Source organism: Falco punctatus (genome assembly GCF_963210335.1).
Source record: "Falco punctatus genome assembly, chromosome: 11".
Classification (NCBI taxonomy): domain Eukaryota; kingdom Metazoa; phylum Chordata; class Aves; order Falconiformes; family Falconidae; genus Falco; species Falco punctatus.
The window spans coordinates 22437282-22452163 of record NC_137591.1 but is presented as its reverse complement, the minus strand read 5'-3'; the positions used below and the strand labels follow the sequence as shown (position 1 = coordinate 22452163).

At 36.5% G+C, this 14882-nt stretch overlaps 1 long non-coding RNA gene across 1 annotated transcript in view; it reads right to left on the bottom strand.

Moving 5' to 3' along the window:
* Positions 1-14882, bottom strand: part of LOC308071571 — a 377062-nt gene that overhangs the window by 14776 nt on the left and 347404 nt on the right. Inside the window, exon 4 of the long non-coding RNA XR_013931244.1 lies at positions 1-14882. This exon is cut by the window's left edge and continues 14776 nt beyond it; it is cut by the window's right edge and continues 32086 nt beyond it. This is a non-coding gene — a long non-coding RNA (uncharacterized lncRNA).

Sequence of the window (14882 nt, the reverse complement as noted above, 5' to 3'; positions counted from 1 at the left end):
CATCAGATTGGATTTCTATATAAAACATTGTCTTCTGGTCCAAAAGGTCAGATTGTATTTGAGGTGTTTAAGGATTTCTCTAGGTGACCTTCAAGTCATTAAAAAAAAATCAACCAAGTATTTCTTCTACCAACCAACTTTCATTAAGGATAGAATACATTATAGTTTCATAGAAATGCAGGAGAACAACCAAGGAGGGAGACTGCAAGGCATTCTGGACAACAGCAGTCACAATTCCATAATTTCTTGCTAATTATGGACTTGGCACCAAGATTTCCCCAAAGGAAAAAAAAGAGGATCTACATCCTTGTCTAGCTTGGCCTGCAGACTAAGAAGTCATAAGAGGAAGATAAGAGGCTGAAAGGCACTTAGCAGATTGGCTAATTCTTCAGGCAAATCAGCAGAAGACAGACTACACAGAGTACATTGCCATCTTCCCAAACACCTACCAAAAGACCTTCCAGGAAAAGTGTGGAAGTGAATGTTTTTGCACAGGCACCACCAACATTTTGCAGAAACTTTCATGACCTGTAGCTTATTCCAGTTCCCTAACAAATTTTGTTCTACAATTAGCCACTCCCAGATCACTCCTGCAAAAAAAGCCCACATTTGCATTCCTGGTGTTAAGCAGCCTAAACACTCTGTGCATCCAGGAGGGCAAAGACCAAGATTTGGACTTTGCAAAGAGATCTTTTACACCTTTCACCATTGACATCACTGCAAAAAGGTGAGGTCTTTAATTTATCATTGTTCAAAGATGTTTGTTCCCTCTCCCAATTTTTCTAGTTTCACAGGGCTTTGGTGAGAGGGATTGGGAGGGGGAAGGCCATACTTTGAGCTCTCATGTCTTCCACATAACTTGGAAAGGCCTAAAACACAACACCAGACACTTAATATTCCAGGATATTGGTTTGTGGAATGTTTTATAAGCCAGATGCACTATTTCTCACTATCTTTTCTCACCTTTTACTTCATTTCAGAAGATACTTCACTAGGCTTTAAGTCAGTATTTTTCCCCTTCTTTTGCAGTCTGGGAAACTGGGATAAAGTTAATTTAGAACATGCTCAGCTACCTGGATTGATTTTATTAAGGTTTCTGTAGACAATTTGCAACTACTGCTGTTGTTATGAATTATTTCTTCTGCTTTATCTCCTACTTAAGTATTGTAATTACTTTAGTGTACAAATCAGCTACTAGATTAATATAGCAGAGTAAGACTACAGCAACTATTACAAAATTAATGATTTCTGGACTTGGTTTAGTATTATCTGGCTGCTATGGAATTTTGTTAGCTGTTACATTTTTGCTACCAAGACCATATCCTGATAAATGTCCTGTCCTCCATCCCTCTCCAAGAAATTAGTTTATGTTCCAATTAATGTAACTGGTTCTTACCAGCACAAAAAAAAAACCAAAAACAAAACCTTCCCCAAAAGAATAGTCATGCATTGAAACAAACAGTTTACTAACATCTGCAGAAGTCCATCCTTTCTAAGTTCAAAATAGTAAAAACACAGTTCAATGTGCAAAGTCTATTCAAACGTGCATTTTCCTGGAAAACTTCTCTTTCATTCCTTCCATTTCTTCCGTTTCTCCAGTTATGTATATAACAACTAAGATCTGAGGTACAACTTGAGCAAAACCACCTTCATTGTACTTTAATACTCCTCAAAGAACTTTTGTTAGAAAAAACTCGTTAATCAGTTTCCTCTTCTTTCCTTGCAAATCAATAATAAAATTGGCAGTATTCAAAGCACAGAAGGATTGGAAATTGGCTTTCTTGGAAAAAATATGCTTCTGAGTCAGCCTCAGCCTCTCTTTTCAAGGCGATGCTCTTTTGCTTCAAGCACTGTATTCTGCCACTTCCCAAGCAGTGCCTTCCGGCTTAATCCATCTCCTGCCATAGCACATATTCAACTCCTACATCTTCATTTGAATGAGATTTCTGTTTATTGTTATAAAATTACTAATTTTCTTCTTCTGGATTTAGAACTACCTTTTGTGATAATTACCAATTTGTAGACTACATGCTGAGTCTAGTGATTTTGATTTCTTCATTTTAGTGTTAAAGTCTGATTCTCAGTTTCTCGAATAACCTGGCGGTGTGAACCTTATTAAAGAAAATCTGAAAAGGCAGGCAAGCTGAGCTGAACCCTTCACCATTCGCTCGTCACTATTTCACCCTAGGAAGCTGTTAAATAGCTGGATGAATGGTGTTATTTATCCAAATAACTAGAAATCAATAATCTTTTATTTATACATAAATTCATCTTCACATTTCTAATTGGAAAAAAATCTCCATATTCTTTCACCCTTCAAAGATACTTGTCATTGATTTTGAAGTTTGATATACTTCTATATAATCTCTTCCTTTGGCAACTATCTTTATTATTTCATTGGTTTGAATCTACTAGCTTGTTCAGCCGAAGCAAGCGAATGTAACAGTGTTTTGCACTTTAATCCTGACAAAATCTGCTGTTACTTCTTTTCCCTGTTTATTAGAAATGCGTGACAAAAACTCTCGGGAATTTTTTCCTGCATTACTAGATTAAATGCCCTATTTCTTCTGTCAAAAAGGGTGATTTTTAATGTTTTCCCTCAATCAGTTGTTTGGAGATACTCTTCTCTCTCACTTGAAAAGTTATCTCATTCTTATTTTTTTTCATTCATCCACTCTCTGTAGCTATCCCTAGGCTATATTAATCACATTTGGTTAGTGGGATTTCAAAGATTTCATCTTTGAGGGAAAAAAAAGGAACTTATATCCTTGTTCCACTGTCCTTTTTTTTTTTTCCCCCCAGTCTATACAATTTAAAAATTAAGCCTTTAACTGGAAACATGGCACAAAAAAATAGCACTTCATAAGAAATAATAGAATACATAAAAGTAAATCTATGAAGACTCCAAAGAGAAGAAGGACATGAAATGATATGTCTAGCCCCACAAATAAACTTGCTGTATATCCCCCTCAATTTTCAAGTTTGTCTGTAGCATTTTATTGTCCTACTTACATGGCATATGCCCTGTAGCACTCTGACTGTAAAACAAGATCCAAATCTACATAAACACGATTCCTTCACAAGAAAACTAAAGGCATAGAAAATCCTGATCTCTCTTCCTCTGTACAAACTACTGGCAGTACAGGATGATGTTTAGACAGAAGAGAATAGTTAAAAATGCAGATAAGAGGCTAACCTCATCAAACTCTCAACAAAAATAAATAGCTAAATACTTTCTTGCACTTTACTCTTTTAATTCTCTACCAATGGCCTAATGCTGTTAGCCTGAAAATCTGTACCCCAAGAGCAAACAGCTGTGGGTATTGTTTCATGTCACAAAGAGGTAGTTAACTACTCTCCTGCCAGCTTCTAAAGTCAATTGATACACCTGTATCCTGAGACACAGAAGTATGGGTAAAGCAGCAGTGCATCTTTGGTTATATTATTCTGTAACTGTGTCAAACTAAGCTCATAGAAATCTCATCCTTTATCCTGAGCAAAGGGAATATTTTACCTTTGAGTGATATTTTTCAGCTTTCACAAACCACTCAAGTTCACACAACCTGGGCCTTAATACGCTGTTCAGGAGACAGTAACCTTGAATCTTTTCAGAAACAAACAAACCCTTAGGACATGCTTCCTCCCTCCTTTTCTTTTCTTCCTTTCCTTTTCAGTTCTCTTCCACCTTTCCTGACCCCAGTTAAGCAGTCTAATTCTTTCTTACGTCTGCTAAGACTTAAGCAGGAAATTGAAAGCAGTGTATTTACGACATAGTGGATTCCCCGTTTCTTCTCCTTGTCCTGAATTCCTTCCCAGACACAGTCTTCCATTTCTCACTCCTGCAACCGGAGAAAGGTGGTAAACCTGTAAAGGGAACTCAGCAAAGAATTGCAGGAGGTGGCTTATGTACACAAGCCCTCTCCAGGCTCGTTAGACCATGTGAAAGCTCTGTGCACCTTTGCAAGATGCAAGTCACCTATGACTTGCATTTCTAAGCAAGTCTGTTGCTTAGGTTAAAAAAACTACCTTCCTTTCCTTTGCAAGGTGACAGCATTTTAAGCAGTTGTGATTGAGATCTAGCAGCTATAATAATTTCTTCATGCTGAGAGTCCAGAGACACACAGGCAGTTAATTTGGGTGACAAATTCAGATAGTGTAGATTTCAGATTCTGTACATCTTGTCTACAGTCTTTCTTGTTCTGGTTCAATAGTAGTTCGCATGTGATTTTGGGCTTGTTACAATTTGTGTTTCATCGCATTTCTTCTATGGACCCTGCAAGCTCTGCTAAACCCAAGAATTTCTGTTAATGGAACAGACAATTCATCTGCTATCCCATCCTCCTTAGTCCTTTAGCTTCTTAGCTGAAAAAAAAAAAAAATGAAAATTATTCCTAACTGTTAAGCTTGACAGAGAGTGGGGTTTTGAGAGAGATATAGGATCTAACATACCAAGGTATTTCAAGAAACAAGAAACATTTCCATCTAACTTTACGCTGGATTTTCTTTTCTTCTCTCCCCACCCATGAAAGGGTCAGGATTTTCAAAGGAACTAATAAGTAATAATTATTTTTTTGCTGAATCCTTCTGTCCTCAGAGAAAGACAAGTCTTCAGACATAGCTTTAATTGTGATCCTTCTTCACAACTTATTATACAGAAGAAACCAAGACCTTAAGTTTCTAAGTACTTGAAAGGAATCATTAAATTCCCATGTGTGTCAATGATGCAGAGAGAGGGAGAAAGAATATGCCACCGAAGTTTCATCAGTAAAATTAACTGCCTGACCATCTGGTGGGCCCTTGTGTTCAGTTGGAGTCTTCAGCCCAGCCCAGTAGGAATGTAATTCCCCAGAAAGGAAATCTAAGCATCCCTGGGTTTTGAAACACGTTAAGCAGTGCTTTTTTCTGCCCCATTGCACCAAAGTACCACTTTTGCTGCATGTGTAGGCACTTGAGTAACTGTATGATCTAGGCCTTGATGGTTCTGGGGCTAACAGTTTTGATGCACTACATCAGTTGCCTGCTGCCCTCCTTGACCTTCAACCAGCCCTAACTTCCCACTGCTGCACATGCCAGCTTGAGTGAGAGTTAGCCTTTCTTTCCACTTTAGTCTCCCTAACCAGACATAGATTTTTCAGTGGTAAAGTAAGGTGATCTCACAACAAACCTACAGATTTACATTAATAATTACTTATTCTGACATACCTTTAATCAGGGGATAGTCATTGTTTCATTAACTAGCATTGCTAAAAATTATATACTGAATATGCACCATTAACAAGATGAAAAAACCTCCCCTTCATGTTATTTTGGAAGCACATCAGCTGGTTACAAAACATTATTTTTTTCCCATTCAACCCTGATCAGAGTTAGAACTTGTTAGTTGTCATGGCAATAAAAGCATTCAGGTGGTAGGAAAGAGAAATCAGCAGGTTCCATTTGAAACTGCTCTGTTGAGGTATGCTCCTAGCAAGATTTATATACCAAGGACTGTTAGTCCTTAGGTTTGGTGTAGTTGAACATTTTAAAAAAATCAGTCAGTATGATAAATGTGTTTGTTATTATCTGATGTCATTTTATCTAGCTGTCTGTTTCCCAGAATACCCCAGTGATTGATTGACTAAATGTCTTTTTTTAAAGTCAATCTGGTAAACTAAATATCAAGGAAAATAAATATAATTATTTTTTTTTCCAAAGGCATTGTAAAAAATATTCCAACAGGAAAACAGTAATCTACAGTTAGTTTCGCAGGAGGCTCTTTTGCATTGCTCTGTATATATCACAGAGTAAACTTAACTTTTACAAGCAAACCAGAACAATACTGTTACTTTAGAAAGTCCTTGAAGCTTTTAATAAAGCCAGCTTTAAGCTTTCAAAGTTGGGATTGTTCACGTCACCATGTACATAACTGTATTGCCTTTATTGTCAGTGTATTTAACTTAAAAGAAATCATGTGTGATCAGTTGCCAGTAGCCATTTTCTGGCTTAGAATACATACATGAAGTTTTATTGTAGAAATTTTACTGCGCAGGCTTTTATTTCACTGGTGTAATACAATCAAAAGAGTGTGTGTGAGCGAGTGAGTGAGTGAACTGGCAGACAAGAAACATGTATTTCTTTCCAGTGTAGATTTCCTCTAGCAGATGTGATCCCACAGCTCCTTGCAAATAAAACCACAGTAACAGAGACATTCCAGAAAAAATCCTCATGGTAAGATCAACTACACCTAAAAAATTCTTGACAAGTATCTCCCTAATATACCCCTAACTATCCCCACTGATGGAGATTAAACAGCCTTCCTAGGAAATCCACTGCAGTGCTTAACAATCCCTACAGTTGGTAAAGGAAATCTTTTCTTAATGTCTGACCTACATTTTTGATGCTATAGTGGATGCCCTTTCATTGTCTTTTATACACAATTAATACAGAGATTAACGTGTTCTCTTCTTTACAGTAATCTTTAACATATGAAAATAGTTACTACATGTCTTCTAAAGGTGCATCCACTGCAAAAAGAAAAAAGTAAAATTATCTCAGGTCATGTGTTTATCCCATCAACTCACCTCAGATAACTCGCCTCTTTGCCTGCTACAGCTGTGAAGGAAAGTATATGAAACCAGCTTAAGCCAAAAAAACAGGGGTATTGGCAACAGGGGCAGGATAATAGCAATCCCATCTTTCAGGAGTGAGCTGACAGGAAATAATTTATAGCTGCTCTTCTGAAACCAGCAGAACTAAGTCATCTAAACAAGTCAAGCTAAGGTTTGTAATTGTTTCTCAAAGATCTTGTTCTCTAACGTGCTTATTTCTGTTTCCCTTCTCCAGACTAAAAATTTCCTCTCTATATTGCAGTCTGGTACCCACATCTGAAGATAATACTGAAACTCTTGTTAAACTTATATTAAAGAGTATAAACTATACTAAACCCATTACAGTTTGCTATTTTTCTTCTTTACAACAGAATGACAGCTACAACAAAACTGTCAAGCCAGGCATACCCCAGCTTCTACTATGTAGTTGATCACTTTTATCATAAATGATACTTTGCACTTGTCTTCACAGAATTACCTTCATTTTTTTTCAGGGTGGGTTTGGTTTTTTTTTCCTACTTATCCAGATCATTTTCAATTCTACTCATGTCTTCTGATTTGCTTACAGCCCCTCCCAGTTTGGAGTCAAGCAGTGAATGCTCTGCAGAGTGCTCAGCAATTACACTTCCCATGCAGTGCTCAGTTCTGCATATCTGGCACAACAGGGTTTGCAGACTCATCTTACTGCTATTAGATATGGTCCTAATTATGTTATGGAGCAGGTAGAATGAAAAGCCAAATAATTTAATAATCACGAAAAGAACACTGCCTTCTAATTCCAAGGGGAGGAAGCATGGTTACACTTGAAAATAAGCTGCTCACATGGAAAATGCAGTGTGCATTTTTGCCTTCAAAGAGGACATTTAAATCTGTGACCTTCATGAGCAAGACCCGCAACAGCATGCCATGATTTTTTTCTCTCTTTAAAAGTAGTTGCTCGTATTCTTGTCATTGTAATAGTTAGACAACAAAATTGTTACATAGTGTCATTGTCAGTTTTAAAGTTGTGAGGTTAATTCATTTCTGCCAAAAGAGAGCTCTCGCCTAAATGTTAAAGAGACAAAAAATACGTTTCAAGGTACCAGTGAACACATCCAGAGAAGAGCAGCAAAGCAGGGCTACCACAGACAAAGTGTACCACAAACAGGGGAGGGATACCACACACATTACAAAAATTTTGTTTCCTGGGGCATGAGAAAAAGAGGAAAAGCCACAGGGAAGAGTCCCAAGACAAGTGTTGAAAGTGATAAAAACGTTCCTCACTACCAAGTCATCATTCTCATTCATTTTTTACAGAAAAAATCATGACCATCAGTGAATATTTTTGAAAACAGTGGTTTTGAAGCACTGGAGAAAAATAATGGAAGGGGACTCCTCAGTTCCCTGTCTGTTACTGCTCAGGGGCAAAACTGAAGTTCTGTATAAAGGCTGAAATAAAGGCATTGAAATTGACATTAAAGTGCAGATACAGGAATATCCTCATGAATTTTACTACAGTTCACTCAAATTGTATCTGTCTTTCCCTCCAAGGATAGAATTCAGACACTGCAAAACTCTACCATCATAGGAAACTTGGTAGAATTGCCCTGTTTCATTTGGCTGGTATCCCATTATTTTAGCTCAAAGAACAGGCAGGCTGAAACGGACCATCTTCAAAGTTGAACTATTTTAAAGAAATGCATATTTTTATAATTAGGGAAATAAAATTAAATTTTCTGTCCCTTCAGTTAATATTAAGTCACAGTTCTCAGGCATATGAAAAAAAGCAGGCAAACAACAAAACAACTAAGGCATCTTTGTGATACATTTCCAATGGCAGTAATATGTGCTAAACTTATAATCATGTATGAATTACAAATCATAAGCATTGTATGGGTATTAGTTAACTGTTACCACTCCACATAATGTGATCCATGAAGAGGAAGGGCACAACCAACTTTCTTCTGGTCTTTATTTGTCATACGCATTTTCACTTCCTTTCTTGACCATTCTTCCTATGGCTTCTGCTTCTCAATCAAATTATCATTGGATAATTTCATCTGCTTTGCTAAACTATAAACAGTAATGAATATACCCTCCTAGGTATACCTGCTAATAGTGTTATGGAGAACACTTAAAACTCTGTTTGTATTTGAAATTTTGTTTTCATTTATCTTGTCATTAACACTGAATATATATTGCTTTTTAACAATATTGTGGTCTCAGAATACAGAGGAATATGGAACCATGTCCCAGAACTTTAGTTACTCTCTACATTAATTTATATTTTATTAGCATAAGTTCATTTATTCATTTCACATTTTTTTACAATGTAAAGTTCTCAGTACAGGCAAGCTCATTTCACTTTTACTGCAGGAACATATTAATGAGTAGTTACACTACATTTGGCTTAAAAGATAATAACACTCACTCTAAGCTTTTTTTAGTCAGCTTATGGTGTCTACTGCAATGTCTCTTTCCTAAGGGCTCATTAGATTTCAAACACTAATGATTAATTGCTGAATATAAGATATTTTTCCAACACTGGAAAATGTATATGTTATTGTATTCATGCTAAGCAGGTAATCCATGAATATGTCGCTTGAAGTATCCACTATCCTCATTTACTATTTCAGGGATCTAATCTACATGTACTTCCTTGCCAATGGCTGACCTGTTAATAGTAAGATCAGCAAGGCTACAAGATATATTGCAGGCCTGTTCTAGGGCAGCCTCATTTAGACATGAATCTACAACAGTGAATTGTTGTGTATATATATAAAATATATAATTAATTAGAATGATTGTACAACTTATGTAACATTCTTCAAAACACTTAGGGCAAAATATTCAGAAGATATTTTTTATTTTTGAAAATTAATGCAGCTAGAACACAATCACTAATGACACATCATCCTGGCTAAATGCTATAATGTTCTCAGATGGCAGTCATGCATTCAACAAACATATTTGATGCACAACATACACAAAGTCTGCCAAGTCATGTCCATATGTCAGAATATACACTTCATTGATTGGAATTACTCGCAGAAGTGGCCAAGAAACTATAGGCATTATATATATATATACACGCACATGCACACACATATTTATATCATTTCTTTCTGCAGTACTGCCATGATGCTGTCCCATACCACTGTCTCTAGGATTGCATCTGTTAATAGTTATAGGATATGAATTAACATCTTTGTCTTATTTTAGCCTCTAATCATCTTTTTTCATTTTACAAATGACAACTTGTCTTTGACTCCTTTTTTCAGTTGTCCTTTTCCAGCTGAACCTAATGCAAATAGCAAACTTCTAATAATTTAACAAATTTATTTGTTTTACTAATATTTTAAAGTTTTTTAAAGTTGTCCTTCAGCCCTGAGTTGATCAGATTTTGAGTGCTTATATTATATGCTTTTCTTGAAAATTTATATTATAGTGCTATTGTAGCCTTAGTGGCCTAAGGCTATATAAAAGACAGAGCCTACAGGGAGAGGCTTGACTATAGCAGCTAGCATACATGGAAATACTACATAAGTTTTCAGACCCACCACTGGAAGACATGAAGGAGTGCTCTTGTACTGAAGGTTTATTATTAAACCCCAGATGCTTCACCAATTAAGTGGTATTGTGACTCCTTACAAATCTTTCCTAAAAATTCATTATGGCACAAGACAGAACTTCCTTTTTCATTGCCTGTACCTGCTGGAAGATCTATCATATTATCTATATCAAAGAGCAAAGCAGAGGGATTTTAAGGTGGAAGATACAGCAAGACAATGTAACAACAGATAAATTGGAGGACTCTCATTTCAGCCAACTATATAATAGAACTTCCATTATTGTGTTTCTCCTCTTCCTCTTTCTGAGATACCTACCAGTATAATACATATATTAGTATAATTTAGCCTTACAAGGAGACAGTGGATGATCTCTCAAAGACCAGTAGGCTTGTCACTTGTACTTACTGAAAAGAGTTGCCATTATTTACCTTACTTTATTAACAAAGGAATTACCTCTGCATTTCTGTTGCTGACAGTCTCCATATTTTCTTGCTCCATTTTGTCCTGCTCTCTGTCTCAACAGTAATACATCCGTAAAGATCTACATTCTGGATAAAGTTACTTGATTCCCCAGTATTGTAATTATTTTTTTCACAAAAAAAAATCCCATTATTCCCAGAAATGTAGAATGATACTTTGAAATGTCAAGGAAATGTGGACAGAATATTCAATCCAGGAGGCAGGGCTTTGCTTTCCATTATAAGACCTGGCAATAAAGAGACAAAGATTTATTGAGAGGACAACAAACTAGGTCAGCTAACTCTTCTTAAAGAGATAAGGGGTGTCTTGACTCAAAGATGACAAATTCTGCCTTAGTCAAACTATTTACTATTCAGAGTCCTAGGTCATAATAAGAAAATAGAGTTTTTCTTAGTTTCCATTCTCCCACCACCTCTCAGATCCCTTCACAAAGTCCAGCTATTTTGTACTTAACTGCCCTGAGATCTAAAGTACTTAGCCTCTGACTTGTGAACTAAATATTGTTCTCACAGACTTGCTCTGCTTTATGCTCTGAATATTGTTTGTACTGTCGAGTACACTAGCCATCTTCTAGAAAAATATACCCTTTGAATTAAGTTAGCATGAGAAAAGTGTACAGTCTTAGGGAAACACAGAAGGCTTGGGGTTTTTCTTCATTTGTTTGGTTTTTTTCTTTCCAAAAAATTACCATAATCTATTTTCTTGTTATTGCAGTGGCCACAACTCTTGTTCATATTCCAGTGTTCTCACAAAGGGAAGCCTACCACCTTGTTCTCTCTCACTGCCTGATGACTTCTATCACATCTGTGCAAAGTGCATTATTCCTTCTTGTCTCCCCAGTCCTTAAATTCTTCCTCTATTTTAGAGCACTGCCCCACTTATCGCACACACACCAGTCTACAGTTTCCATTCAATGGTGTCGGCTTAAGAATAAAAATCGTAAGAGACTACTGTTCACATCAACTCCGTACATGCAGACATGAGAACTGTGCAAAATAAGTAGATAAATATACTTCAGGTTTGTGCTTTTGACATGGCACTAGCAGTTTTTACGGATGTTTTAGTTCTAGTAGGAACTAATTATGTTTGACTGGTATGAACATGTTTGTTTATTGCAACCAGGCAAGGACAGTGTGTGAGAGAAGATTTTTCACTAGCATAAATGTCAGCCCAAGGGCTAATTCCTATTGAATGTCAAAAGAAGATGGATGTCATTTTGTGCTACTGAAAACATCTCCATTGTTAATACCCACCTTTTAAGTGGAAAATCTATTTCTCTCTTCCTAGACATCTGTGCCTGTACGCATGTAAGCATAATTATATAGATACTAGATTAAATTCAGGGTCATAATATGTTAAAACTAGACACAGAGAGTTGAGTTGTGAGTAACTTGAGTTAAGTCTCTCTGACCACTGGGTGTCAATATTGATGCATGTTACATAAAGAAAGAAGAATCTTATAGGCAACAGAAAATAAGTGTTTCTAAGTAGATAGAGTAGATGGATTATCTAGGTTGACTGGGGAAATTTGCTTTTTCTTTCCCTCCTACAGAGTAGTTTGCTTATAGTAATTGTCCAATACGTACATGCATACATACATACCATTTTTTCCTGTACTCATTCAATATATTAGTGACATGATTCCATTATGGAAGTTGTTTCTTACCCAATTTCATTGTGTTTCAGCTGTGTCAAAAACTGCACTGAATCCACAGCAGAAGTTTGATTACAAGGACAAACATGTTTTTTTAAAAAGCAAAATCTAGCAACTGTTAGGAAAATTGAAGACTTTGAAAAATACACAGTTTATTGATGTTTCTCCACAGATTTTGCTAAGGTCTTTATCATTCATGTTCCTAGTTTCTTCAAAAAGAGCTGTCTAGGCCTCCTGATTTCTAGGACAGCAAGCAGTCTGTGCTTACTGTGGTGTACATTGCTATGCTGGATTTAATGTATCCATGCACACACACTTCTACAGTCATAAAAATGGTAGCTTTACGTTGAAATTGCTTAAGTAAAAATGGTAAATACACTGCTACAGTCTTCAGAAATAAGTTTGCAAGAACTAAATCAATACACTTCTAAGTAATTCCTCAAGTCCTTTTTTAATACTGAAATAACAGGGATGTTCACTGCTGTCTTTAAACATTGAAACACTACCTTAAACAAATTCTAAAACTCTTGAGTATCAAAATTCACAAATAAGATCATTTTTTAACTCTCCCACCACTTCTGAGAAACATTTGTAACCATGTCCCCACACACACACAAAATTCACACGAAATTATATTCTTGCTGTTAAGTAAGCATTTATGATTAAAATGATCTGCTGACAAAGCACAATCGGCTCTTGATAAAATTGCACTTTCTAAGTGCTGAAGGTCCAGATGACAAATTAGCAGCCTGTAACAGTTGTAAACTTTTGTCTTCCTCCTCTTTTTCTCCCCTTTTTCTTTATTGCTGTAGTTGCCCACCATAGCAACTGTATTTAATTCTCATAAGGGTCATGTCCCTGCAGATTCATGGCTTTTATCACATAATCACACTGTTCCCTGTGAGAACTTAGAAATTAATTAAACTAAGCACTCGGTTCAACTGTTCAACACTGTTCAACTTGGAATACAAATAGACACCCCACATGCTAATTGTAAGTACCCACCTGAAGATCATCAGGAATGAGAAGGATCTGATAAGAAAGATCTTTTGGGCTCCCATCAAGAAATTACTTTTCTCTTCCATTATCAAAGACCTCCTAGAAGAAATTTTAGAGTGAACATGTGATGCTCAAAAGCGATGGTCCATTACTAGTTTCAAAGGTTTGCAGCAATTAAGCACTCTTGTCCTCTTCCCCATTAATATCCAGTCTACACTGAAAACTGACAGTTCAACCAGTTGACAGAATCACTGTGTCATACACGTATGTGAACTGTGGAGAGTTCTAAGCTCATTTTTGTGTATATATTTGAGTACATCTGAGTATGTAGAAAACCAGAACTATGTACATTTGGGTCTCTGGTATATTCACTATAAATTTCGGAAAAGGAAAATTTTAATTATGGAATTGCAGTGCTGGGGGAGGGAGTCAATATATATTCCACATTATAATCTACTTTTCCTAAATATGTCTCCAAAAGAAGCAAAGTGAATTTTCCTAGTTTACACGCAAGAGAAGGCACTGTCAGAACTGCACCTTCTACAAATGCCTCCGGCAATAGTGGATTTCAGAACCCCATACAAGGCTCCAGTGGAGACGAATAGCTTCACTCAGATGCTTTTGGCTAGATGTATGGAGCTGACATAGCGAAGAGTGAAAAGAGACAGTGAAGAGCAGAAGGAGACAGCAGACTCGAGAAACAAATATAGAGATTTCATGTGACTGTGTGCTAGTGGAGAAACAGGAACTCTGACAAGACAGAGCAGATCAAACTGCCATCCTATCATGGGTGCGCTATTACAGATCTCAGGTGGAGGCCGATGGTTCTGTCTCATTGTATTTTGACAATTGGTTTATGCTATATGAGGTTTATAAGGAGTTTTATAACAGAATAGTTTGTGAAGATTTAGCATATTTAGTATTCCATTCCACAACAGAAAAATAAAGAAGCTAATTTAGATGTTAGGAGACTAATTCATAAAATAATACTAAAGCTGGCTACAGATCTGGGAGGGATTACCATTTGTATCCAGACAGCATGTCTTTTCTAAAAGAAAAAGAGAGGAAAAAACCCTAACTAAATAAACAGGTTGCAAACTCCATAGGGACTTCTTCCAAACCTTCTGCCTTTATTATTGCTTTTCAATATCGAATCTTTCACTTGTTTAAAGCTGCTCAGCCCACTGCAGTAAAGATGATTATTTTCAGCTCTGTCACCTTATCTCATACTTATTCCTCATACTGTTGTGGCATAATTTAGTTAAGGCCTGTTCTTATCTGAATTAATTTAGGTCAGACTCCTCCCAGGGCTGCCTCTAAATAACTTGCACAGCAGCTGGGTAATAATAGAAGGATAAACTGGCAGATACTGATCTCTACTCCTTTCAATAATTAAAATTAATTAGGTTTTCAATCTAAGACACATACAGGACTCTACATATGAGAAAAGAATCAGAAATTAAGTAATACCTAGACCCGCACTGTGTCCTTTTCATCCTTCAACTACTCACTACAACAGGGGTCTTTTGGAAAAGTGTTTATGGCTCCAAAACTAATGGTGTCCACAATGCTGTGCTGGACATGATAAAGTTAGTGTCAGATGTGCCCTGT